Below are 27,833 nucleotides of genomic sequence, written 5' to 3'. Positions count from 1 at the left end.
GTGGAATCCCTTTGTACTCGGAAGGTTGACAGTCTTAAAGTGATCAGATAAAACTGACGGGGATATTAAATTCCTACCAAACGTCAACTAATTGATGAGAAAGTTCATGCATCTCGGTTACGAAGTAAGTTTTAATGTTGAACTTAATAGATATTGAAATTTGATCATTGAAATATGAGTACTTTGAGTTTGCCTGGCAGCGTGTAGTTATAATTTGTAACATAGTAGATAGGAGTTGGTAGGTACTCTATTTTATATTAGGATTTATACATAATATTTACGTTATCTTAATAATGGAATAGATAAACGAGAAAATGCATACTTTACTACTTCTTTCTACCCACAATAAACTAATTTTGGGTTCTGCGATGTTTATTTAATTTCGCAATTAAGAACAGGCTAAAGTTATGGTTGTGTGTTGTTGTTGATACAAAAAAGACCAAGTATATGAGTTGATACCTGAACTCCTTAAGGATGGTTCCTGTATTCCAGTTCACTGTCTATATTACTTACACTATTAATAATATTTATAGAATGAGTGGTCGAAACTGACAAGAAAAATATAACAATAATGTTGTGTTTGTAAACAATCGGCCGTCAACAGTTCAACTCCGTGTAGAGAAATTGTGTTTGTGTTTGCTCATCTAATATGGAAGTGTCAACGTAATATCCACGGAGTGTGACAATAAAACATCCCTCTTACGCGCCATCAATCAAATGACACTTGTTGATACACAAAAGCCATCTTAGACATCTGTGTTTCCATGAAACACCTTAGAAAGAATCTCTTAACATAATGTTAGTTTATGCTTTTTGCGTCAATATTTTTTACTACCTAGTTCATAAAAAAATAATCAAATGTTCTCTGTAGCTGTGCCTTAAATAAATAAAATATAAAACATCTAATGTACCACATTCTGCAAATAAATAATTTGAATTTGAAATTTGAAATAAATAAATAATTGAAGAATGAATGGATAAAAATGATATATCGCATTTGGAAGTTTTTGCACCCAATTAAATACTGAAATACATAGTTACCATCCTAGTGACCATACATAACAACTTTTCGCAAAAGTTGATTCAGATTTTGAACCCTAAAACAGGTTTAATTAAAGTTATTTTAGAATAGCTACAAAAAAATTTTCTTCATTAGGTACCTACAGAATAAGTATCTTCCTTTGCGACATTCCACCAGTATTTTCATCTTCATTTTCACAATAACCTCTCAAATAACAAACATTGGGTGAATCTTGTAGCAAATTGGCTTGATTGAACCCATATAGGGCTGAGTCGTTCCTGATACCAGCCATCCCCAGCAGGACGGTAACAGATGTCTTAATTAGACAGTTAATAGAAAAACCCGCTATGAACAATAGGCGTCGGGAGCGGGTGAAATTGAGTGTGACGGGCTATAACAGTACTAGAAGAGGCCTCATGTATATTTTTATTAATTAATAAGGTATTATGTAATAAGTGGCAGGGGTCTGAACAAAATGATGTCCGAGATCAAGATCACATAGAACAAATTAATTGCCAAACAAAATATTTGTAAGTTAAAAAACTTATCAAATCAAATCAAATCGTTCATTTATGCAAGTATGCGAGAGCTGGAAAACCTGAAATTTCAGTTTAGAGCTAGCGAATGTTTGTGACGGACTAAAGTACCTATTGCAGATAGGTACTTTATGTACATACATAATTTGTAGGTACTAACAAGTTTGTTAACAAATAAAAAAGCTGACTAACTTCAAAAAGATCTAGTCAAATAGATAAGTAATTCTTAGACATTTCATGAATTCAATAAAATAAAAATAAAATAAGCAATAAGGGTTCCTTCCGTTACAGCAAAATAATGAATCCAAAAAGCATATTCCCCTCCACATCGTCATCTTTACCCACGAAAGACAAACAACTCCCAGTTCAATCCAAACAAAAAATTACAACCATCCTCCAAACTGATTAGGCTCACCCGAGCGAATCCAACTCATCCCACCGAATCATTAAAGCGAAGTTGTAAACAGAGGTGCAATAATTTAAGCGACCGTTCTAGCCCAAATCACTTCTCAGTCCCCAGGCGGAGGCGGAGCGATTTATTATGTGTCATTACCACAGCAATATCGCGTAATGACGATCCGTGGAACACTGGATTACAGTCTCCCGCGCAATAAGACTTGGAGGCTTCGGAAATGACGCTGCAAATGTTTTGCTGCATGTCACTTCGGTGGAAATTGGTTTATCAGTCAACGGGAATTTGAATTTTGGAATCAGTGCGATGTGCTTTTGAATCAATGTATTGAAATTTTCTCAGAGTATAATTAAGTATATGGTCACAGATTACTAATAAGATACATAATATGGTGGTCATTAACAAAAAACCCGTTTTCTGGCGCAGTCGGGTAAAAACTACTTACTATTTCTTACTTATAAAATATGGAGTTCTTATCGCTAGTAATCGAAAATTTTATACATAGCTATGGTTTGATAGTTTTTTGGTAGCTTTCAAACTGTGATATAGCAATTACGGTTATTATTACACCAGTAGACATAATCATAACCTTATTAAGGCTTGGTATTTCTGCTAAAGTAGGTATTTCGCGCTGTCAAAATCTGCGCGCGCAATACTTCGAAGAAGACAGCGCGCCAAAGAGCTCTCGCGGCTACACAGTATAGAAATACGCAGTTTGGAAATACGCAGTTGGTTAGGTTAGGTTGACTTCCTCCCGTTCAAGCGTCACACTCACAGCACTTTCTAATACAAATCATATCCAAGTGATACAAATTAAAACAACTTTCAAAATTTTTGGGAATATATTTTTAGAATCGAGTAAACATAGAATATAACTGCCAAAGTAAACACGGTTCAAAGAGGCGTGGCGTCACCGGACCTTCCGGAAGTTCCGCGCCGGCTAAAAGAATTTCAAGATTACGTCACCCGACCTATCGGTAGATCCTCGGGAGCTTGAGCGATTGGAAAAACATTATTAGTAGTAGCGATTATTTAGAGCTTGGATAATAAATTATAGTTGTTGCAATTCACAAAGATTTGCATGTGGTTAATTACATTAATCAGTACACGCATCAATTTTGTTCAGTCTTTTTGTTTATTAATAAATAAAAATATCATACTAAAATTGCATACATATTTGTTTGTATTGGTCTGGGTGTTTTCTTTCCATAATTTATGTATAACGTATGTAAAGGGGCTCTGTATCGAAAATCACTATGAGCAATAAGCATCACACACGTTTACCTGGAGTGCATTACCGCAGCAAAAAGCTTGCCATCTTAAATGAACGGTATAATATCAAGGTTTTGTCAGTACAGTTGCGAACAAAGGTGTTTGTGTAGTGTAGTTGAGATGAGAGGTCAGATTATTGAAATAATAAAACGAACATTTTATTTTTTAAATACATTTTAAAAATAATTTACATTACAGATAACAATGAGAGGATGACATTGCAAGGTGGTGCCAGTCCAGTCTTAAATCCGTTGATATATGCTGCATCTGCCATGTTTTTGGCTAAAAGATTCTTCTATCTTGCAGTTTAGACTTTTATTACAGACCTCAGACAGTATTTTTGGAAAACTTTTACGCATGGTGGAGGAAGGGACGCTCTAGACACTCAAGTCTACAAGGAGTCACATCAACTCCAGTTTTAAATCCGTTGACATCTGCTGCATCTGCCATCTTTTTGGTTAGAAGATTCTTCCATCTTGCAGCGTAGACCTTTAGCTACAGACCTTAGACAGTATTATTGTGAAAATTCTTACGCATGGTGGAGAAAGGGACGCTCTAGAGACTCAAGTCTACAAGGAGTCATATGAACTCCAGTTTTAAATCCGTTGACATCTGCTGCATCTGCCATCTTTTTGGCTAGAAGATTCTTCTATCTTACAGCTTAGACCTTTAGCTACAGATCTTAGACAGTATTTTTTATTATTTATTTGTGTCAGTGTGCTCTTCTAAAGAGTGTAAGACGATTGTATGTAGGTACTATTAAAATGTAATTTTAACTCATTGGTTTTGTCTCATATTTTAGGAATGTACTATGTATCATGAGTAGAGTCTTCGTTTAAAAGGATGCGAACGAATTAAATTTCAATAGGGAGACAAAATTGAATTGAATTTAAGCTTTCTCCAGTAACACTGATATTATTATACTGTGACTCATCAAAGTCATCATTGTCAAAAATATTGACAAATCGCGAACTGTCACGGCCAAAAAACTGACACGCGTCCGTCCTCCGTAAGCGCCACCGCGCGACTGATTGAGATTGTCCAAACCGTCATGGACGATTTTTTCCACATTTTTTAACATAGTAACTAAATAAGACGCAATATAAAAATTTCATCCGTTAAAAGCCCTCAAGTTATTTCTGAACATTAGTTTAGTAAAAGATTTAGAATCTCAAATCGCTTATTTTAAAAATAAAACCATAAATAGAAAACGAATAGAGGTAACTTTGGGAATTTATTCTATCGAGTCAACTTCATCAAATCGTGTTTCCATCCGTTAATAGCCCTAGAAAATATCCTCAACTATGCCCAATAAAAATCTTAGCCTTTAATTTTACTGTTTAGTACCTCAAAAATGAAAAATGAAAACCTCATTTTCGCCATTTTCTCTGCTACCCGGCCTTAAGTAATTTCTTAAATAACCCCTGTATGAACGCATTGTTACAAAAACGAAAACTTTCTTTGAAAATCACGATCAAATTATACTTTTGTATTCTTTGTTCCGTGAAAAGGAAAATTAGCAGGTCTTCGTAATTGAACAAAGAAACTCCTTCGATTATTAAAGACGAAATAAAACAATAAGCACCGTAAAATAACACAAATTACAATTGCTTTCGTAAACACGGACCACGGCCATTGTTGAAGTGAAGTCAGCTTGGTAAACGAAATGAGGGGTCGATCAAAGTGGCGCAAAAACAATAAATAAACAGTCATAAAAATAATATTGGAAACAGTCCAACGAATTTGTGTACGTCCAGTGTACTTTGAATATGTAGATACAGTCTTTATACTTAGCCTTCTTACCCAACTGCGCCAGAAGGAGGGTTATGTTTTTCAAGATCTAACTACGCTGAAATTTATCGAAATTGATTAAGCAGATGAGACGTGAAAATGTAATAAACACACACAAAAATATTTAGGTTAATACTGATTTACATGTAAAGTAAGTACCTAGTTAAGTAGGTAACTTTAGTTATATCAAATTGTATTGTAACTTTTGAAGACTGTCCTAACGTCAAACTCTTGTTCACTATGAAACTGCTTGTCAAAACCTACCTATCTACTTAATACGTGTAAATCAGCCTTTAGTGTAAATACTCTTAAATTATATTTACATCGGCTGCCAAAATTTCTGAAATACACAATACAAATTTTAAGTTAGGTATCCATTATTTTGTAAGTAGTAACGCTTACAGAATTTTCAACTACTCTTTACCGTGATAAACGTTTGTAAAGTGACAACGCTGCAAAAACGTAAAGCTATCTGCAAACGGGAATACCTTATCCATTACTAGCTTTCCGCCCGCGGCTTCGCCCGCGTGGAATTTTGTCTGTCACAGAAAAACTTTATCGCGCGCGTCCCTGTTTCAAAAACCGGGATAAAAACTATCCTATGTTCTTTCCCGGGACTCAAACTATCTCTATGCCAAATTTCATTAAAATCGGTTGCGAGGTTTAAGCGGGAAAGCGTAACAGACAGACAGACAGACAGAGTTACTTTCGCATTTATAATATTAAGTTGGGATGTGCTGACCTAGGCCAATAAAAAGGCTCTGCCTACTATTTATTTGACAACAAATGCCTACTTTTTACTACGTAACGGCCCCGCCTCGGAGTCGCTGTGTCATCGTGACGCGTGCCAAGTCGATTAGCTTGTCAGGCTCGAAATGCTGATGGATTGATATCAACTATTGACAGTTATTTGTATTGATTACGCCTATTTTAATAAATGGATTTATAACAGGCTCATTATTCTAACAATCAAATCTAATTATACTATAAACTAATATTATATTAACATAGAACTAATATACAAACAGATAGTTATGTAATAAAATGAGTAAAATTAACTAATAATAGGGTTCAGGTAAATATTACAAGCTTCACAATTTTACTAGAAAAAACCCTTTTGTGTTTAGCTCTAATTACAATACTTACCCAAAAATCTAACAATTGAAGAAAGGAAGATAAAAGTTAAAATGAGCAAAAAACACAGTAAGATAATTATAGTAGTAAATAATACAAAGATCAACACAATTAAATATTTCGGGTTAATAAAATGAAAAAAAAAATTGTTTATCTACTCATGTAACCAAAATTTAGTCATAACAAACAAAAATTACAAGTAAAGCTCAGCGCTCGCGCAATTTCACTCAAGTGACTCGCACGGCAATCAGTTTTCACCCGTTGAGGCTTTATCAAAGGCCGAGACACAGGCATCTTTTGTACTTGTAATACGTGTCACTTTCCAACAAAATTGTACAGCATGAAGTGCTCTCGGCGGTGAAATTATTCGCGTAGTGTGTTTTGTTTTCAATAGGATGAGCAGGTTATTAATGCGTTGTTTTGAATTATAAGGATGTGATAATGTCGAATAAGATGGGCTTATGCCTGTTCTCACCATCAATCCCTAATTTTAAGTGACCCCTTTGAAAATAAAATTCCTGTTATGTGTTACCATAGAGGTCGCTTAAAAGTTAGGGATTGATGGTGAAAACGGGCATTAGAACCTAATTAGTAACCTTTATATCCAAAACTGTCGCACTCTCTGAACACTCGCTAAACACTCAAAAACTAGAAAAAAATTTGAAAAAGCTTTTAAGGTGTTTTGAAGGAAGCATTAAAAGATCATTTTTTTTAAGTTGTTACAGTAAACAATACCTAAAAAAATATTTTACCCTACCTTTTAACCTTGAGCGAAGCAAAGCAAGCAATTACCTCCAGTGCCTTTTTTATAAATTCCAAGCAAGTATTCAGTTTACGCTCAGTTTCATACGAAGTAATTGGGGAAGCGGCTGCCTTCAAAGAGGCCTAAGAGTAAGAGGGAAGGCCCTCGGAGCCTCTTGCTATTGAGAGTGCACACTTTTATAGTAAAGCAAGTAGTTTTTCGATAAATCTCTTTTAATTGAGGCCTTTTCTTAACATTACCCTCAAAAGGCTTAATATTACAGCAGTAGAATATAGGTTAAAAAAACTGGCACACGTTTTTTTTTAAATTTTTAATTGTTCGTGAAGTTTTTTTTGAGTGAAAAAATATTGCTTTACGTGGAGATTATTTTACCGATTTTTAAGGAAAAGATTATTTATTTACAGATATAGTGTTGTACAGTAAATATGGTATTAAGTTAAAAATAAGTGCAGTTATCTCACCAGCGCAGCTGGCATATGAATTTGTTCAAATTTTTTTTTTAATATAATAGGTGAATGCGATTGTAATTTAAAATAGACTAACACCCGTATTCATAAACGATGCTTGCTTAAGTGAAGCAGCAAATCGAATGCACAGCGTTAAATATAGCTCTGTGATTAATTCGTGTGTTACCCTGTGCGTCCATACGCACTTTGAGACCTCATAGTAATGTTTGTGAATACGGGCGTAAATTTTTAACAAGTTACCCTCTACTTAAACCATGTAATGTATACTCTACTCGTATGTGTCAAACCTCATCAGCCACCTGACAGGAGATCTCGATTAACACCCACTGAGTGAGTTAGCGACGTGTCGAGTGACGTATATATTTGTCGGCTGAAGGACCGAGTGACTTGTGACAGCGCGCAAACAATGTGAGCACATGTAGATTAGAATACAATTAAGCTGTAGAAAACGTATACTAACACACTGTTTTTCAACAGAATACTCACTTAAAGAATACTTACTTACATAGATTTCAAATTTAGACACCCCTCTCTTATTATCACTTACCATCAGGTGATCCGTCTGCTCGTTTGCCTCCTGTCACATAAAAAAAAATCCCCTTAACTTTTCAATGGCACTTTTCAAAAGACCAGATTAGTATTTTTTTATGCATAACAAGGCAGGTGTTTGACTACAATCGCACCTGATGTTAATTAATTATTAATTCTAGGATGGTACATATCTACCCTGTAAGTGCCTATTCACTCTCGCCTTGAAAAGGCCAGGAATTATATAGTCTTCGAGAAAGTCATCAGCAGGCAGCAAATTCTAGTCCCTAGCTATTCGCATTAAAAAAGAGTAATCGGAACGCTTAGTGTGAGCTGGTGGAATGTCAACAATATAGGGATGGTACGCTAACCTGCGTCTGGTTCCCTGATGAATTTTGAAGCCCCACGTATGGAGTTGTGGTCATATGCAACCGCTTGGGGTATGATTGGTTAGATTTTCGTTAAGCGTATTAAATTGCTAGACATTATAAGCCTCTTAGAACATAATAATATTATGGAGGGGTAAAGTACTGACTTAATCTTTGAAACACGTCTCAAACTCTACACGTAGTTTAGAAGAAGAGTAGATAATGAAGTATTAATTTCTCATAAATTTTTCAGATCTTTGAATCCCTTAGCTCTTGCAGAATTTATTTGAAGCCTATATTATCATGCTTCAATTTCGAATAAGTTTGTACTTGTGTTTTAATATAAACGAAACGTTATTTTAAGAGGCCCTTCCCAAAATTTCCCTAAAAATATATTAGGCGCACCGCGCGCTTTACCGCCATAAATTATTATGAATAACCTCATATTTACAAAACAAAGCACGGCCCGTCCCGAACACAATATCCTGGAGCAACAGAATACCGTACAAATCCGCCATCGGCTGTATTGAATAATATAAACAGCGCAAGTCAGCCGTAGTGGAAATTAATTAAGTTTTCCATAGCCGGCGAATAAAGAAAAATCGGAGAGAAAATACGATTGGACCAAAGTAGGAATTTTAATAAAGCTAGGTCACGTAAACATTGATGGCGACCGCCTGCGTCGTGTCGGAGAAATAAAAAGTAGTCGCATTTATTTGTTTTCATGCGCAAGTCGGCGGCCGGCCTTAGCGTTCGAATGCAAGTTTATTAAAATATTTTTTGTTTTGTTTTTGTAGATGAATAAGTACAAGCAATGGGAGCCAGTTTATTGAGAGACATTTGTATTCTTCTTCTTCTTTTCGTGTCGACAACAAACCTACACAGTGTCAGCCCAAAACTTTGCCACAAGAGTGGCGGAGTATTGAGTATTGAGGGGTTAAGTAAAATTACTTTTAGGATTAATTAAAAGAAAATCATCATCATCATCTCAGCCATAGGACGTCCACTGCTGAACATAGACCTCCCCCAATGCTTTCTTTTTTGCCCGGTTGGTAGCGGCCTGCGTCCAGTGCCTTCCTGCTACCTTTATGATGTCGTCGGTCCACCTTGTGGGTGGAAAAAAAAAGTAAAAAAGTATTTTTATTACTAAAAGATAATATCACATTGTACAAATTATTCTGGCGGTCTCTGCACTAAGCAGGAAAGCTTGTATTCATAATATGATTATTACACTTTTGTCGCATACTTAGGTATATCGTACTAGTACGTGAATCCAAAGCGGTAAGTGCTAATGCTAATGGCTAGCCCAGTTCCAGCGTCAGACATAAGGCTTGACACTAATAAAGTTACAAACGACCGATAGCGACTCGTCCGGATGACAAGAGATGATGAGATGAGCTCGGCAATGAATGATGGTTCAGTTAATGATCAGATCGACTGAGTTTGATCATAAAATTGTGTTTGCTATTGAGTTTGTTACAATTTGCTAGTTGTTAGATTGGGTTGAACTATTTTTGAAGGTTTATTACAAGCTAACACTGTTTTAGAAAGCTAGATAATTGTAATATATTCTTTTAATGAGGGGGTGTATTTTAATTTGCTTTGGGGCTCTATTAGGTATAAGAATGTATTTAATTTTGTCTTGAGTATATTCAGAATTATTATTTTTGTAACACATGTATAATTATTATAATTTGCTTAGTAATTAATAGATGAGAAAAATCGTTCTACAGGTTTAAGTTATTGAAGTTCAATTTGTTTGCAATTTGACCAAAACTTGTATTGTATTTATTCTCAACTCGGAACTCTTCAAGTTGCAAAAGTTTCTGAATTCACGTGAACTTACAAACCGTTATCAGAATTCGGACAAACTCTCCCAATAACAATAACTTTGAGTGGGGTGTAACAATAATAAATTAATAAGGGGGCTTATCAGCAAAATACCTCCCATAAATAAAAGTGAGCGCGATACGACGAAACTTGAAACGGACAGATCGGGGCTACACAGGCTAATTATCATATTGTTGAATAAAACTGTCGTTACAAGTCAGAAGTCGATTCTGGGACAGTGGGTTAAGGTTCAGTAGCTCCTCTGTCATTGGACAACTCTATTGCCCGTATTCACAAACATTACTATGAGGTCTCATAGTGCGCGTGGACGCACAGGGTGACACATGAACCAATCACAGAGCTCTATTCAACTCTGTGCGTTCGATTTGTTGCTTCACTTAAGCAAGCATCGTTTGTGAATACAGGCGTATGTCTTAAATTCTGCCGCTTCAAATGATCTTTTTAATTGTAAATTGCTTACATACTTATGGTTTAGTCACTCGAACTATCATTGGACTACCGATGTGCTAACAGTAGTACTATTTAAATGTATTTAATAAGATCACTTCCATTTTCCCATGATGAAGACTATGGGACACATAGGAGTGTAGACCAAAAAATCCTAAATTTATCTCTGGTCAATTAGGCAAGCGAAAGGTCGTGGGCAGTTCGATTTTGTCAAGTTATAAAATAAGGAATTAGAGAAGGTCATACCCCTGCCCTGAAATTGTTGATTAATTTTGCTTCTCCTTTACAAATTGAACTTATATTTCACTAGCTGTTACCCGCGGCTTCACCCACGTTAATTTTGGTCTTTATCCATCCATATTTTATATCCGGATTCATCACGGATAATGTAGAAATCTAATAGTGAAAGAATTTTTCAAATCAATCAAGTAGTTTCTTAGCCTATTAAAACATACAAACTACAAACCAACAAACAGTCAAATCTTTCTTCTGTATAATACTATTGTAGATGTAGAAGAACCGTTTAAACCTTCTATATTTAACTCCATTGTACTGAGAACTCGATACGGTTCAGAAGGGGGCCATTGTAAAAACAAGTCCTCCGGGGAGGCCGTTTACAAAGGACGATTTGACACTTTGGTTTGGTTTTGGGATCAAATCACTGGTAATCCGCCAGTAAAATAAAATTTTATCGCTTGTTTCATGGTGTTTGGTTATCCAACTTAGTTGTACAAGGTATTAGTTGATGGTTTGGGGTTATATCACTTAGGACCGATTTTCAATCGTCGGATAGCGTTTAACTGAAGAATTCATTTGGCACATCGACAGTTTCAATGTGGAAAATATGACAAAATGTGATTTTTTTCTCCAGTTAAAAGATATCTGACTATTGAAAAAAATCTGTCCAGAATTAAGTAATCAACATCAATGTAGGTGATTGACACTTACTTTTTCCACGAATCTCTGAGAAAAAAGGGTCTCGTTGACCCACATAGGCAAAAAAGTGACTTACAAGAATAAGATATTATGACTTTATCCTCTTTTAAGGAACCTTAAAACAAAAATATTAGTCTTATCTTACGCACACACATTTTACGGTGTTGTAAAAACATCATAAAAATACCTCCAGGTCATTGACCCGCACCTGTAAGAACGTCATTAAGGCTGCAACCCTTAGAGGAGCTGCCGTAAGCCCTCATTAATTGAGGCATAAATCCTCATTATGCCTTATTATTTCCGCAACGACTTTTACGCGATCGGGCGAGTCTTAAAAAATAAACGCAGCTAACATCGATTATGCTTCATTGGTTTGGGGTTGATCGTATCGTTTTTTCAGTTCGTAAACGTTTTTTTTTTGTGTAATAGAAATGTTTAGTTACTAGCGGCCGCCCGCGACTTCATACGCGTGAATCCCGTTTTACCCCCTTAGGGGTTGAATTTTGCCAAATCCCGTCTTAGTGAGTACTTTTTCAAAGGATGCAAACCTCCATGCAAAATTTAAGACGCACTAGCACTTGTAGTTTCTGAGATTTGGTGATAAGTGAGTTCAGTTTCAAGTCTTAATTCATGATCTATCCTTAACCATTCATAAGAATGGTTGTTCTAAACTAAACGTAAATATCTGTCGGCTCGTCAGGGATTCGAACCTCAGATATTGTGGGCGAAATAGGGTATCGTGCAATGAGAATAAGACTTGTGTTCAAACACTTTTAATAATCGTCAAACAGAGTTCAAAATCAGCACTTAGTTCTTAGTACTACAATCTAGACTTCGTCGAGCGATAAAATAGGCACTAGGTGAAACGTGGGACAGTTCCGTGACGATGTCTTCTCTTGTCGGCGTCCGGAGCGAAAGTGAGTTCGATCCGTCCCGCCGTGACCGTTACGACTCTGTCAAAGCGCGCCAAAGCGGTGTTGCGCCGATTCGCCGTTAGGTGGCGCACTTGCGTTTCACTTTAGTGTCCGTACTCATGACCGTCTGCGACACGGCCATCCTGCGTGTCACACGTCCTCGTGTGATCATCTGAAAAAAACCAAAAGAACAGCACAGTATCCGCTCGGCCAATCCTATTTCAAGCAACTTATGTGCTTTCAGAAATGAGGAAACTAAACTTTCAGTACTACTAGATACTCTTTCTACAACTAGTTACTCTTTCTACAACTAGTTACTCTTTCTACAACTAGTTACTCTTTCTACAACTAGTTACTCTTTCTACAACTAGTTACTCTTTCTACAACTAGTTACTCTTTCTACAACTAGTTACTCTTTCTACAACTAGTTACTCTTTCTACTACTAGTTACTCTTTCTACTACTAGTTTACTATACTCTATCCACTCTTCCAAATAAAAGCCATCCAAATAGATGTCTAGTGTTTCTAACTAGTAACCATAGCTATCTATTAGAAACTACCTAGCTTTTAGGAATCCAATCACTACTATTCACAATTCCTAATAATTGCTACATTGAAGTCACTAAGACCATGTGGTAAATCATCATTACCAAAAATTACTTCAAAAATTGAATGAGTCCCAGGTATCACAATCGCGGTCCACATTTTGCTACCCTACCTCGGGAGCCTAAGTCAATCAACCAATGACTTTATGATCTTAGCTACATACACAAGGCCAGATCCTACTGCACCACCCAGAAATATAGCACTACCGTATTCCCACGGACTACTCAGAGCAGATACCGGTTTCTAATAGGCTACGGCTACGATATTCTGATACAGTCTCCGACCCATATGACCTTTGCTACACGGCAAGATCGGACTGTACCACCCAGGACTACCACACTACCGAATTCCCACGGACTACCCCACATAGCAGACACCGATTTCCAACGGGCTACGGCTACAGCATCATCCTGGTACAATCTCCGACCAAACAATTGAGAAACCTGTGCTTGTAATTAACTAGATGGAACTTAGTCATCCAACTCGTTTCCCTCACAATCTCAATAGGTACTGGGCCTTCAGGGGTCTTCCTAACACGATCATGTGAATACTCAATACACGTTTGTTAATTAGGGATCTTAAAACATAACGGTCACCATCATAGATTTCCACAATTTGAAACGAAGGTAGATGGGTTGACTCATTATAAAGTGGGTCAGACATGGCGGGAAAACTCGAAATATTAGTCTCTATTTGCAGTATAGACGTCTATTCCCACAGTCAATTAGAATTTAATACGAAATAATCAACGATCAGTTAGATTTAAACGGATGACTATTCGGAAACGCGGCAGGTGCGATACAGCGAGACACGTACCACACGTACGCTACTATGTACCTAGCGATCGCTTGATACATTATCAAAACACAATAGAGATTAAGGTCCATCAAAACTCAATAAACTACATCATCATAATTACTAAGGTCAGCAAAGTAGTAAACAATACTCTTCATCTCCATCCGATTGTTTCTTACACCATATCACAAACATGGGCTACCTCCATCCGGTACCCGAATACAACACATCATGGGCTACTTTCATCCAGTACCCAAATACAACACAATCATGGGCTACCTCCCTCCGGTACCCGAATACAACACATCATGGGCTACTTTCATCCAGTACCCAAATACAACACAATCATGGGCTACCTCCCTCCGGTACCCGAATACAAACAATCCGGTGGACTCACAGCGATCGTTTACACCTCCCCGCCAAACGCATGCCATTCACAGTCATGGCCGCACTGCTACGGGAAATCAGGCCCGATTTACGCTTACGACTACGAATGCACGGGAGATGCAAGCAATCTGAGCGACTTGCATACTACGATACTGAGAAAAATAACTTACTAATCCTACAACTGGTTTAAGGTCCTTCTCCATATTAATGTAGGAGATTCATTATCATCCATGAAAAAGCAATGTACCTCCATCAAGTACACTCATCTACCAAATACTTTATCTAGAATTTTTGTACTACATTAGACACGTCTACCTCAGGCGTTCTAATTTCATTGCAATCCAATGTTCATAATTACACTACCAATCGCTACCACAATCACTGCTATTAAAACATGAAAGTAAACTAACTCAATTCTAATTATTTTCTAAAATCGAAACTTAACATTTAAGAACATAGAAGTAGCCAGGGCTATGTAACCTGATCATTAACTTCAACACTTCAATAATGTTAGTCACTAATAAATTCGTAGGACCCTCGAGTATCTCCATATGCCACAGTAATCACCATTACTGAAACTGTACCATTAAGTACCATCACAACACTGTGTATCACCCACGGACTACACACTACGGTCTACCAAGACCACGTCCTCTGCCACCGTGTGCATCACTCACCGACTACACACCACGATTTACGGCTCAAGAGCAAACTCGAGTTCCCATTACAGAAAAATAATCATCATCACCACAACTGTGATCAGCATGTACCTCGACTTCAACTTTAGACTGGTACATAACCCTATGGCATTCTTCTCAATTGATCATGAATAGTAGGTACGCAAGTGCAAAGTGGCAAGGCTGCTACTTTCCTAAGATGAAATCTTATTTTAAGCTCACCGCCCGTATTCTACTAAACGAGTACCTACAAGGTAAACCGACAAGGAATTCAGGAAGTCTATTTAAGCAATTCTAATAGTTTTAGTCTATTTACATCCGTCACGTACGTCCGTATCGATAATATTCACATCAGTGGTGAACCTACCACCTAGGAACCAAATAATTTACAATAACATCTTCATTCAATGTAAACTCAGCTGAGGTCACGCGTGATTGAGCACGTGACGTAATTTATTGCATGTTCTTAACGGCCCCCTTTTTTTGATACCATTTGTACCACTGAGCCAAACCAAAAATTATTTTGAATTAAGATTAAATTATCACTCGATTGGACGTAATACTAATTGGCAAACAACTACCTTCTACCAGATGGTAAAACATGAAAATTCATCAACTGAAAACTACCTTTGTCCTATAAAACTTACTTTAACGAAAATACTAGAGAAAAGCCAAAAAGTACAAGTGCCTTTTAGTCAAATTTAAAGAAATCATCATGAATAGTAGGTATGTAAGTGCCACAACTTTGAAAGCCATCCCTGTGACTCTCAAAACGAGTGAATGTTATCCCTGTAACAATCACTAGTAATCATCCCTGTGATTACAATTGCAATTATCCCTGTAACTGCACAATACACCCCAAGTCATCCCTGTGACTATAGGTTTCAAAATAAAGTAATCATCCCTGTGACTACTATTGCAATTATCCCTGTAACTGCACACTACACCCCAAGTCATCCCTGTGACTATAGGTTTCAAAATAATGTAATCATCCCTGTGACTACATTACTAATCGCAATCATCCCTGTGATCACGATATCGTCATAAGTCGAAAGTCTATGGTCCGTCATCAAGTCAAAATTATGTAATCATCCCTGTGATTACATCACACATCGCAATCATCCCTGTGATTACGAACATAGTGGTAGTCATCCCTGTGACTATCACTCAGTGGCCTCTACATCACTAATATCATTACTCAAATCATCGTTATTACTAATCAATCGGCACTCGACTGATGGGCATTCCTCCAATTCGATCGTTAATCATTACACAACATAAAATGTATTCTGTGCTGACTACTTGTGTTTGACCTATACCGGTCATTACAGTAACATTATTGAAACGTCTGCCACTCAATCTTGGCGACAATATTTAACCAACAACAACAAGTATTCAGCAAAAGAATCAAATGAAAAACAATATCGCTCACCCTTGTGATCCAAAGTACTCGCGGGCAACCTCGTTCCGCGCCGCGCCGGTCCAATGTTCTCCACTTGACCGCCGCCGCCGTCCATTGCTGTGAGCTTGACCACCACCCCGTGCCAGTCCAATGCTGTGAGCTTGACCGCCGTCCTGCGCCGTTCCAACGCTGTGAGCTTGACCGCCATCCCGCGCCGATCCAATGCTGCGAGCTGATCCTTCAACCTTCTGGCCGGTTATTTTCCGGGCATACCCTCAGCTCGACTTTGACACCACTACCCCGCCCTCAGCGCGGTACTAGCCCACCGGGTGAGACGACGTTGGTCGAGGCCCAGTGAACGACCAGCGAGCGAGCGGTTCCTGGATGCCAAAGGAGCTTGCCGGTAGTAGGTATAGGTAGGTATGTTCTTATTTTGTTGGTCCAAAATAGCACGTCGCAAATGTTGGCCTCTTCATTAGCGTGTTGGTTCCAATATCGTTGAAAGTGATCTCAATTGCACGATTCGATCCCAATTCTGATGTCGGCTCGTCAGGGATTCGAACCTCAGATATTGTGGGCGAAATAGGGTATCGTGCAATGAGAATAAGACTTGTGTTCAAACACTTTTAATAATCGTCAAACAGAGTTCAAAATCAGCACTTAGTTCTTAGTACTACAATCTAGACTTCGTCGAGCGATAAAATAGGCACTAGGTGAAACGTGGGACAGTTCCGTGACGATGTCTTCTCTTGTCGGCGTCCGGAGCGAAAGTGAGTTCGATCCGTCCCGCCGTGACCGTTACGACTCTGTCAAAGCGCGCCAAAGCGGTGTTGCGCCGATTCGCCGTTAGGTGGCGCACTTGCGTTTCACTTTAGTGTCCGTACTCATGACCGTCTGCGACATATCTATCATTAAGATTGGGTTGCAGCATTTTACTTTAACTTTAAGAAACGTTAAAAATCTGTCAAATTCCTTACAAAAAAAACGGTTATCGTTAAAGTTACTGTTAAAGGTAGAAGTAGAGGCTAAGAACTGTCGCTACACGATATGACGTATTAAGACGTAATCGGTCCGATATTTTCCCAAAATGACTGCTGTTGCACTTTTTTATTGACCCTGTGTTAATCATGATAACATTATCATAAAGTCATAATCTCTGCAAAACCATAATATAATCAGTATCGTATAACGTTTTGTCAACGTTAAATAAGTTACTTGTCTACACTAATATTATAAAGAGGAAAACTTTGTTTGTTTGTTTGTTTGTTTAGTTGTAATGGATAGGCTCAAAAACTACTGGACCGATTTTAAAAATTCTTTCACCATTCGAAAGCTACTTATCTCACGAGTAACATAGGCTAAATTTTATTTTGGAAAAAAATAGGGTCCCGTAAAATATTTGGGATTTTCATAAGACGTGGAAAAGCGCCATCTATCGTCATTGGTTAAAATCTTCTTGCGCCTGACAAAAATTTTTGAGGTACGTAAATATTCATGAAGGCAAAGCTGTCAAACGCCATCTATCGACATCATTAGTAAATTAGTAACTAAATATTACATGTACTATGAATAGCGCTGTTCGTAAATAATATTGAAAATTTAATAAATAAAGATATTTTATGTAATTGAACCATTCACTGTATGTACCTATTTGAATCATTCACTGTGTTTAAACGAGCAAATCAAAGTGTTAATTAGTGACTTTTTACAAACTTCCTTGCAAATTCTTACTATGTGCCGCCATCTACCGAGATGAATATTAGGGTACGGTTTAGCGGCGGACAAATGGGATGGGCGCGTGGGCGATTGTAGTTAAATAGGATAAGAATTACTTCGTTTTTATTTTCTGTATGTAATTTGTTAATTTTTTGGTAGGGTCTTTATTTTAATTACTTAGGTTGGTAGGTACTTACTTATTTGATTTTAATGATAATTACTATAGGTACGTATAATTTTAGTAGAAAGAAAGGTCATTGAATGACTAAGTGACTCACTCACACATCACGAAGTCTCAGAAACTACAAGTCTCAAAAGAGTTCTCATAGGGGTTAATGGTCTATTCCACCTGGCTTTGATCACCAAGATGATCAAAGTAGACTCCAGTTAAATAATTTTTTTAGTGTTCTTTGATCACCTATAAATAAATCATATCTCTGAATTGTCACATACATGTATGTATGTCCAAATGGCTCCAATGGTCCAAATGGCAAATGGCTGATCAAAGCCAGGTGATCAAAGTGGAATACACCTCCTTTTAGAACGTAGGTAGTCACTAAGACGAAATTTTGCAAAATTCAACCCTTATGGGAGTTAAAAAGGGGGTTTGGAAGTTTGTATTGCAGTCCTCGGTTTTTAAAGTAAGAGACTTGAAAGTTAAAATGTATGCTCACTATGATCTCTAGATATTGTGGAGGTGTAACTACATATACTGTTCGGTACACTGTGGTACTGTGTACACATCGGTTTGCCGACGATATTGTGGTCATGGCAGAATCGTTGGAAGATCTTGGAACAATGCTCGAAGACCTTCATCGATTTTCCCAACAGGTAGGCCTGAGGATGAACATGGACAAAACGAAGCTTATGTCGAATGTCCATGTTGCGCCCTACCCAGTTTCAGTTGGGAGCTCAATTCTCGAGATTGTCGACAAGTAGGTATGTTTACCTCGGACGAACGATCCAGCTAGGTAGGTCCAATTTCGAGAAGAAGGTCAATCGTCGAATCCAACTCGGCTGGGCAGCGTTCGGGAAACTACGCAACATCTTTTCGTCCAAAATACCTCAATGCCTGAAGACTAGAGTGTAGGTATAACCAATGTGTGTTACCAGTGATAAGTTATGGCTCGGAAACGTGGCCTCTCACTATAGGCCTTATACAGAAGCTCAGTTGCACAGCGTGCTATGGAGATAGCTATGCTTGGTGTTTCTTTGCGAGATCGAATCAGAAATGAGATCCGTAAACGAACCAAAGTCGCTGACATAGCCCGACGTATTGGCAAGCTGAAGTGGCAATGGGCAGGCAGGGCACATAGTACGCAGAACTAATGGCCGATGGGACAGAATGGTTCTGGAATGGAGGCCGCGCACCGGAAAACGTACCGTGGGACTTCCACCTACAAGGTGGACCGACGACATCGTAAAGGTAGCAGGGAAGCGCTGGACGCAGGCCGCTTCCAATCGATCAACATGGAAAGCATTGGGGGAGGCCTATGTTCAGCAGTGGACGTCCTATGGCTGAAATGGTGGTGGTGGTGGTGGTGGTGGTACATATACTGAAAATGTATCATTAGAAATCAACTACGGGGGCTAAAGAGATAAAAGGAGGGTTGGAAGTTTATATTATGAAAGTCATATGTGTTTAAAGTAGTCTGAAATTTAAAATGTATGCGCTATAGATGCTAAGAGCGGATTTTACGAAACTCCACCCCTGATGGAGTAAAACGAGGTCCACGCGTACGAAGTCGCGGGCGGCCGCTAGTCTTGAATAAAGTTACAAACATTTTAGTTTTGTTTTTGACTTGAGAAACAATTGAAGTTTAGTTCGATTTTCGCGAGAGGAGTCAACTTTTTTCTTTGTGACTTAAAAGGAGGCTTTGTTTTTCATGCTTTTTTTGAACAATTGCTCGTGCACTGTAAACCGGCCTTCATATTTCGTGGGGACAAAAAATCACCAGTTGAGGCACGTACCTCACTAATTCGCTCCCGGGGCGCCCTCTGGAATCATGCCTGGAATCCACTATATTATTCGGTCAGTATAATTTTGCAAGATGAGAGCCCTTTACATATTTATTAAAAGAGATAAATTAGAAAGTTTCGGGATAAACAGCGCAATTATTTGCTCGTTTGTCAACGATTGCCAATTTTGTCGATGGCCTAATAATGGGTAGTCGGGTAACAAAACCGACTATGGTAATGTGTACATGTGTGCAAAGATATTGACGTTCTTTTGTTATTGATCTATCTTTTCTCAGCTAAACACTAATGTCTCTAGCAAAATGAAAATGGAATATTTCTATTCAATTTAGACCAAGATTTAGCACGTAAAAGTGTAAGTAAAACAAAATATGTATAAATAATCATAACCTGTAAAATTATTTCTTCAGTAAAAAAGTTTAAGAGTTATACTGAAAGGTGTATTCAAAAGTGTAACCCTCCTTCTGGTGCAGTCGGGTGTCTATATTTAATAGAGTCGGAGTAACGTTTGTCGGAATTCAGTTTTTGAGCCTAAAACAGCATACTTTTAATTTAAACTAAACATTTCAAAGCTGCACTTTTGATTCACCCCGCCACAAACATGTCAGCACAATCCCCCAACACTCGTGTCTTTTTAATGGCGGCTCTGATTCACGAACGCGTCTCTCAAACAACTAGACGGACATGTAAATTCGTAGACGGCAAATAGAGAAACAAGACACTCGTGACGTTTTGCATAAACAAAACTGAATTTAAAAATATGGTCCGGTTTGTGACACGCTTGGCGGGGCAAGCGAGCATGCGTACCGATTTAGCTCGCGAATGCGCGCGAGCTCACGGTAGAGCTCATCTATACGCGGTTTGGTCTCGTTCATGCATATGCAGTCTGGTTTGAGCTCGTTTTGTATTGGCTTACAACTTATGCGAAGACAAATTCTTATTGTGCGTACCCCAGATTTAGAGGAAAATATAATTAATAGTTCTTAATTGGCCTGCTACTTGCAGTTGTGGGTTTGCATCCCACTGAAGACTATGATTGCATCCAATGCCTATTACTCGGGATACGATTTTATCATGTTATCATAGATCATGGTGGCTATTCCGATTTCAGAACTAGTTACCGTGATATACTTAACATGTTTTAGTCAAAGAATCTCATCACATCTCATGCGTTTGATTTAGTCCACCAACGCCCTGTATCACGCCTTGTATCACATCCTGTATAAGCTCCACATCTGTATGACCGCGCTAACTCTAACGGACGCCAACCGTCTTCCTTACGTCTCCCATCGCTTCCGCTGCCTTTGTACCAGAGTACTCCGTCCAATTTGTGTAGAACCCTTACATTATAATCGCCAGGTTATTACTGTCATCTCTAATAAGAAGTAACTGGCGGCCTTTATCGCAACGACTTTAATTCTTACGCCCGGAATTTTCGGTAGGCTGACAGGGAAATTAAAAATACGCGATCCCAACCAGTGTGATGACAGGGTGGTGATAATTACGGAGAGTAGGCCACCCTGTGGTCAGAGTCTGCTTAAAAAAATTTAATATAATATGGTGTTGCCATGCTGAACGCTATCAGACTTGATAATCGCTCCCGAGCCTCTTTGAGTGTCTTAATGAAGTGTTTCACGAAAGAGAGGGATTATTATGTTTTTATTAAAAGAGCTTCCGCGCTGCCGAGAAAATTGATATTACTGCTTTTACGTGAGAGGCCTAATTTGACGCGAACAAGAAAAAAGAAAAACAATTAGGGCGGACAACAAAAACAATCGGAATAACAGCAATAAAAAGGCAACTCAATCTTGTCCAACCGTTACGGGCTAAACGACCTATGGCAATATCCGAAACATCCGTTCAGAAATTTCAATACGAGTCATTAACATAAAAAGGAAACAATAACCGTTTAAAATTCGAAACGGTATTGCCGTTTTTTATTGGTGAAAAATCGCAATTTGTGAGCGGGGCGTTCGAAATTTGAATTTGCCCCGGTGAGGTTGGTAATTAGGGACTAATGAGAGCACGTGTAGTGTCGTGTCCTGGCGCTCATTTTTCTGCGGCGTTTTGTTGCGTTGTTTCGGGTTCCGCCCGAGGGCACGGGGGTTGCTAAGGATGTGACCTATAATGCCAGTTTACTCGCTGCTTTTACAGAGCTCAATTTCTGTGTTTACCTTATAGGTAGATTTACTTTCTTTTTAAGACGAATAGGAATAGTTTTCTTCACATTAGCTAACATTACTTTAAAGTCTAAATCTCATTTAGTATCAACCATATTAGGTAAGTAAATAATATTCCCTAAAAGGTCCAATAAGATACTAACATTAGATACATTTTGATTTCACTGATAGAGTAGCGTAAAATCAATTTTTTATTGAACCCAGTCATTTCAAGATCAAATTTTTCTACATGAAAAATGAAAATTTTAAACTTTGTGTTTGAGCTTTTCCTATTTTCAAGTTGTTTTTTTTTTGTTTTGAGCTTTTTCTATTTAATTTTTAAAGGCTTACGAAGTCGTTGTCTCTCTTTATCTTCTCAAAAAGCATGGCATAGAGAATCACGTAGCAGCATATTCTTTTTTCAAGCACACAAGTATCACCTGCCAGTTTTATTGCTCTCTTCCGATCCGCGTTTGTTGGGAGAGACAGTGGAGAGACTCGCTCGTTAACTTCCCGCTACGATGCGGCCTCAAATTCTCATATTGCTCCTATTTTTACCTGACAATTGTCCTTTTGGACACGCTGTAAATTATATTGACGTACGCTCTGAACATTTTATACGGAGAACGTACGTAGAGCGTTTGCGAGCGCAGAATGTAATGCGACTTTTAGTTTTATTTGTATGCTATAACATTATACATTATAGGGTGTATTTAAGTAATATAAAACAAAATATGTGGCTTAGTGGGATGGTTAAAGAAACCTTCATTTAGGTATTATGATAGATAAAATTAGAAATACCTAGGTAACTAACTAACCTAGGTAGATAACTTTGGAAAAAGGAAATACTTTTAAATCTTACAAAAGAGTTAAGAGTAATTCGTTGTAATCCCTCTAGAAAAATAGTATCAATACCAAGTAAAAAATATCGTTTCTAAAAAAAAATTACATACAACTGAGCCACAGTACTTAAATAGAATATTTCGAACAAAAACATCCACGATAGTAATACGCAAACCTTTTAGCCGACTGGAAATGAAAGAGCGAAGAATAACGATACATTTCTCATGAGATTTTTGAGTAATTACACCCCCTGTCTCGGCTGTATCGTTCACTCATTCACTCAATCCCGAATTACGAAAACAGATGGTAATTGCATCATGGCTGATAATTTATACCTTCTAGATAAAAAGAAAATAATAGTCAAGAAGGTGTGTCTTTTAATCAATACAATAATACAGAGTACAGAATGAAAAATAAAAACAAAATAGATGGGATATCTCTTGGGATATTTAAGTGATAGCGTTCCTTACCCTGATCTGTAATCATTCAATCATTCACTCATTCCCAATTTACGAAAAAAGATGCATTGAGTTTACCAAACAATAAGAAATTAAATACGTGTAATGCACGAATAATATTATTAAAATAGCAAGACACGGGTCTTAACGCGACGTTTATTAATGAGTTACATTATGTACTCACGGCTTGACGTTTCGGCTGCGATGCTGCAGCCGTGGTCACAAGCAGACGAATAATATTATTATCCAAAGCACGACGATATATTAACTTGTATGTTATGACACGACCCAGTCCCAGTATTACCCTACCACTGCTTCGGGTCAATAAATGGGCCAGTGCTGAGAAGAAGCAGCGCAAGAAACTAATGTAGGTAGGTACTGGCGAATATAATTTCAGGTGCCTTTATTTTTCAAAATGTGTGCATTATACTACTAAATAGCGATTTAGCCTATTCAACTCTCCTTCCCCTCACGTAATACCGGCCCTTCCGTCCATCAGTCCCCTCGCCCTCCCCCAGTTGTCATTTTCCCAGTTTTTGCGAGAAACTTTCGCCAATTAAGACCAACGATAACAATATTAGAACTCGAGAACTCGGCCAGGAGTTTCCTTGCAAGTAATCGGGACAAGTCTGGAACATTTTTAATTCTCATCCTTGTTTATGTTTTGACGGACCTGTAATTTCTTTTGTTCGATTTTTTGAAGTTGAGCTCGGAGAGTTTGTTATTGGACGTGAAGTCCGTTACATTTGGTTTTTGGTGAATTCAGTAAACAGAAAAAAACTTAAGTTGATTTGCTCGTTCTTTTCAAATCACGTTCTTTGTGGAGGACTGAAAGATTAGCTGTCTATCAGCGACGTAATCGAAAAATATTTATAAAATTCCTTGAATAATAAACTGAACAAAATGTAGGTAGGTACTTTTAAATAAAATCTTTGCTATAACGGTGCCTTGCCAACGTTTCGTCCCGTCAACAGGTAAACTCGAACAAAATACTCGCTAAGTAAAGAGGGCTCGAATGAAATTAAAAGTAATTGAGGATTGTGACAGCCGTCATGGATGCTGGCTTAATTAAAAACGTAACTAAAAGTAACGCTAAATGTCTCGTCAAACTGAATTCGTTTTCATCAACTTGAAGGCAATTAAAGGGAATATTTATTTGTTTATTCCGCTGGAGGATTTAATGGGAGAAAAGTTGAAATGAAAAGAATGTTGGCGGATTTTTTTTTGTACTTATCAAATTGGAGACTCAACCTTTTGGGTGAAATTGAAACAGATTCTTTCAATTTGCATTACTTTTTAATGGCCAACTAGAGTAGTCGCTGTAATCTTTATAGATCGATACACAAACTACCATGCTCGCCGTCAGAGAATTAAACCATATAACATGACCGGCCCTAGTTTTAAAAATAACTGTAGGTATGCCTCCATCCCTGTTATTCATACACGTATCCAATAACAACTACAAAGTATAGTGCCAAAATCGTCCGTTAAAAAGGCCTTAACCATAAAAACGCAGACGTGTTCAATCACGTCGCATCACAACAATAAAATCAACACAGTCTGCATCAACATAAGCGACGTTATTCCAAAAGGAATCGACAGATCCCGTCTCGTGTACTCACGCCAAAGCCTCCGTAATGACATACAAATCCCGTTCAAGTTCCTTCAATAATAGTTGGAGCCATCGATTCACCTTGTTCGAAAGGGTTTTTGTTTAAGTGATCATTAACGCGGAAAAATGAAAAGCCATCAAACCGCACCGATCGGTGGGGCCACGATGACAATAAGCGAGTGCTTTCCACTAATGATGTAGTCATACGGCCGGGCCGGCCATAATAATTATTGCGTGGCCCAACGCCGTGGCTGTATTACGCTAGAATTGACAGCACTTAGGTAATTTTTTCCTTACCTTTTAAAAAACTTTTAGCTTCTCTTCTTTAGAAGCTGAATTATATAGAATTTAGTTAAAGTGATTTCTAAATGGTCGTAAAACTATCATTCATGTTTTTAGGTAAACTCTTTACGAATATAAGTGATACCAGGCCTGTTCATCTCCGCGAGTTTGCATCGAAAACAAAACACACGCGACTACCCCTTCTGTGGTACCAAATCGACAGGACAATCACGAGCGTGGTTTTCTTGGTGGTGTATTCTTCACCCATTTGCATTGTAAAAACAATAAACTATATGTAAAAACGGTGTTGTATTTAATACTGTGCAGTATTTTTAACTGCCTGCCCAAGTAACACAAAACACAATTATAAGAAGCGTACAACAGCATGAACCTACGTGCAGAGCAGTATATGAGCAGCATATGTAGCACTATATCAGCCGTATAAAAGTCTATAAGTGTCTTGTAAGCGCAATTTGGGCCCCAAATAATACGGCTTTGAGCATTATTAAATATTATTAGTGCTGCTAACCAGCGCTTATAATGTTATTGAAGACAGACATTAGTAAAGTTGTTAGACAGCATATTCTAATGTAAAAAGCATTTTATTAGATGTTAGTACAGCTTTGAAACAGCTTTCAGAATTACAATGCCAAAGTTACGTTTTATTCTAAGGCTGAACGTTTTATTTTGTTTGTTTGAAAGTATTCGAAAAAACTTATCGCATTTTATTGTCCGATTTGATTATTTTTCGTTTAGAGTATTGCAGTGCAATGGTGTTGTGAGGAGATGTTTTAATGTCTTTATTTAAAATAATGTATCATAAGGTAAGTATCATTTTTTTTTTGTTTCAAGAATGAAAATGAGCTGGGAGTATTAGTCTTATGTGAAAATATATATATGTTTGTGGTTTATAATTCACGCGCCCTCACAGAAATCCTTTTTTTAATAAAATAGGGACAAATTTAGAATCGACATATGACACTTTTTGTGATTTTTTTAACGATTTGATTAATTTTAACTTATAAAATTGCTTCTATCGATACTCCGCTTGTAAGAAAAGGATAATAAGTAGTATTTCATGCATATGTGTATTATAATTTTATTTTCTATGTTAGAGAAAACAGAAAGCAAATGGCGTCAGATAATATTAATGTTTTAAACTTTCAACTAGTGTCTTTTAATGTTGTCAGTCTTATTATAGTAAAAAGAAAATGGTTAAGTCATTCAACCTACATATAAAATATCTAAGTGATATCTTTAGCATTACTGTAACACTTTTTAGGTATGTTATAATGTTCATTAGGTTTAAACGTCATAAAAATGGATTGCTTTAGTGTTAATCAGGGTACCGAAACAATAATTTAGAATCCTTTAATCACGTCATGATCCCCTACTCCACGTCTTTCAATTTTATCTGTCTCCAATTAGGTAGGTACCTAGTTTGACAAGTGTTAAGTATAAAATCATTATCACTACAAATGTAATTTGTAATGAAACACGATATAGCTACCTATCTTATTTTTCGCTCATTGTAATAGTAATAATTTAAAGGGACTTTTTGTAACTAGTTAGTAGTGTTGCTGTAGTCGTTTTTTTAAGGGTATGCGTTATACGGGTAATTATTTAGTTTTCAGGTAACTACTTCTCTATTAAGTCATAAATAAGCTTATTTGTTTTTTTCAGATGCCTTTTAAAATAGTGCAAACGACCGAAAGGGATGAAGGAATGTTCTACGGAACTTCTTGACTCACACAACAACCGATTGTACTGTATTTTGTGTATGAGGTGTATCATTTTTTGGAACACGTTTTGCATTTCTTAAACCAAATATAAAGTTTGAATATTCCGTCTTTATCTTTCTCTTTACTCCACCTGTTCTCTTAGGCTGAGTTGCACCACCTAACTTTGACCGTAACTATGACGATAACCGATGTTTTTTGTATGGGGTTTGACAGATTTTTGACGTTTGTTAAAGTAAGTTGGTGCAACCCGGCCTTAAGTCTTTTTCCACTGTTTATTCATGTCAATAACGTGACACGTTCGACATAAATTTTCTAATGAATATACAGGACCTACTAACGCTTAAATGAATATAATCATACGGCTCGTGGTTTTATGGCCAAATTATGACCTAAAGTAATAAAATATTTTTTTTATTTATCTAAATAGTGCTAAAAGCTTTAAAGTAACAATAAAATAAGAAGATAACAGAGCTAAAACTTTAGTAAATGTTTGGCTAATGCTGAGCAGTAAATAAGCATAAGAAAAGATCATAAAAATGCGTTCAATCTGTAAAATGTGTTAATATATCTGAATGCACTATAGAATATTTCGACAACGTTTATTTAATGCATTAGGTTTTCTTATTTACTAATATACGGTTTTAACCTTTGTGTTAGTGTAAATGCTGTTAAAGGTGCTGTATATTAAAAGTAATTAATGTTTTAGTATGATTATAAGCCAATTAACTTAATTTTTT

General features: G+C 37.3%; 1 protein-coding gene and 1 long non-coding RNA gene across 2 annotated transcripts in view; both read left to right on the top strand.

Annotated features, from left to right (window-relative positions):
- LOC135072400 (CUGBP Elav-like family member 4) overlaps positions 1-27,833 on the top strand; it is an 825,344-nt gene that overhangs the window by 596,234 nt on the left and 201,277 nt on the right. The window lies entirely within an intron of this gene.
- LOC135072869 (uncharacterized) lies at positions 26,909-27,200 on the top strand. The gene is made up of 2 exons (XR_010257498.1): positions 26,909-26,954; positions 27,038-27,200. It is a non-coding gene; the product is annotated as an uncharacterized LOC135072869 (long non-coding RNA).

This window comes from Ostrinia nubilalis, chromosome 6 (assembly GCF_963855985.1).
Source record: "Ostrinia nubilalis chromosome 6, ilOstNubi1.1, whole genome shotgun sequence".
Taxonomy (NCBI): Eukaryota; Metazoa; Arthropoda; class Insecta; order Lepidoptera; family Crambidae; genus Ostrinia; species Ostrinia nubilalis.
Note: the sequence above shows the minus strand (reverse complement) of the source record. Positions and strands in the feature narration are given on the sequence as shown.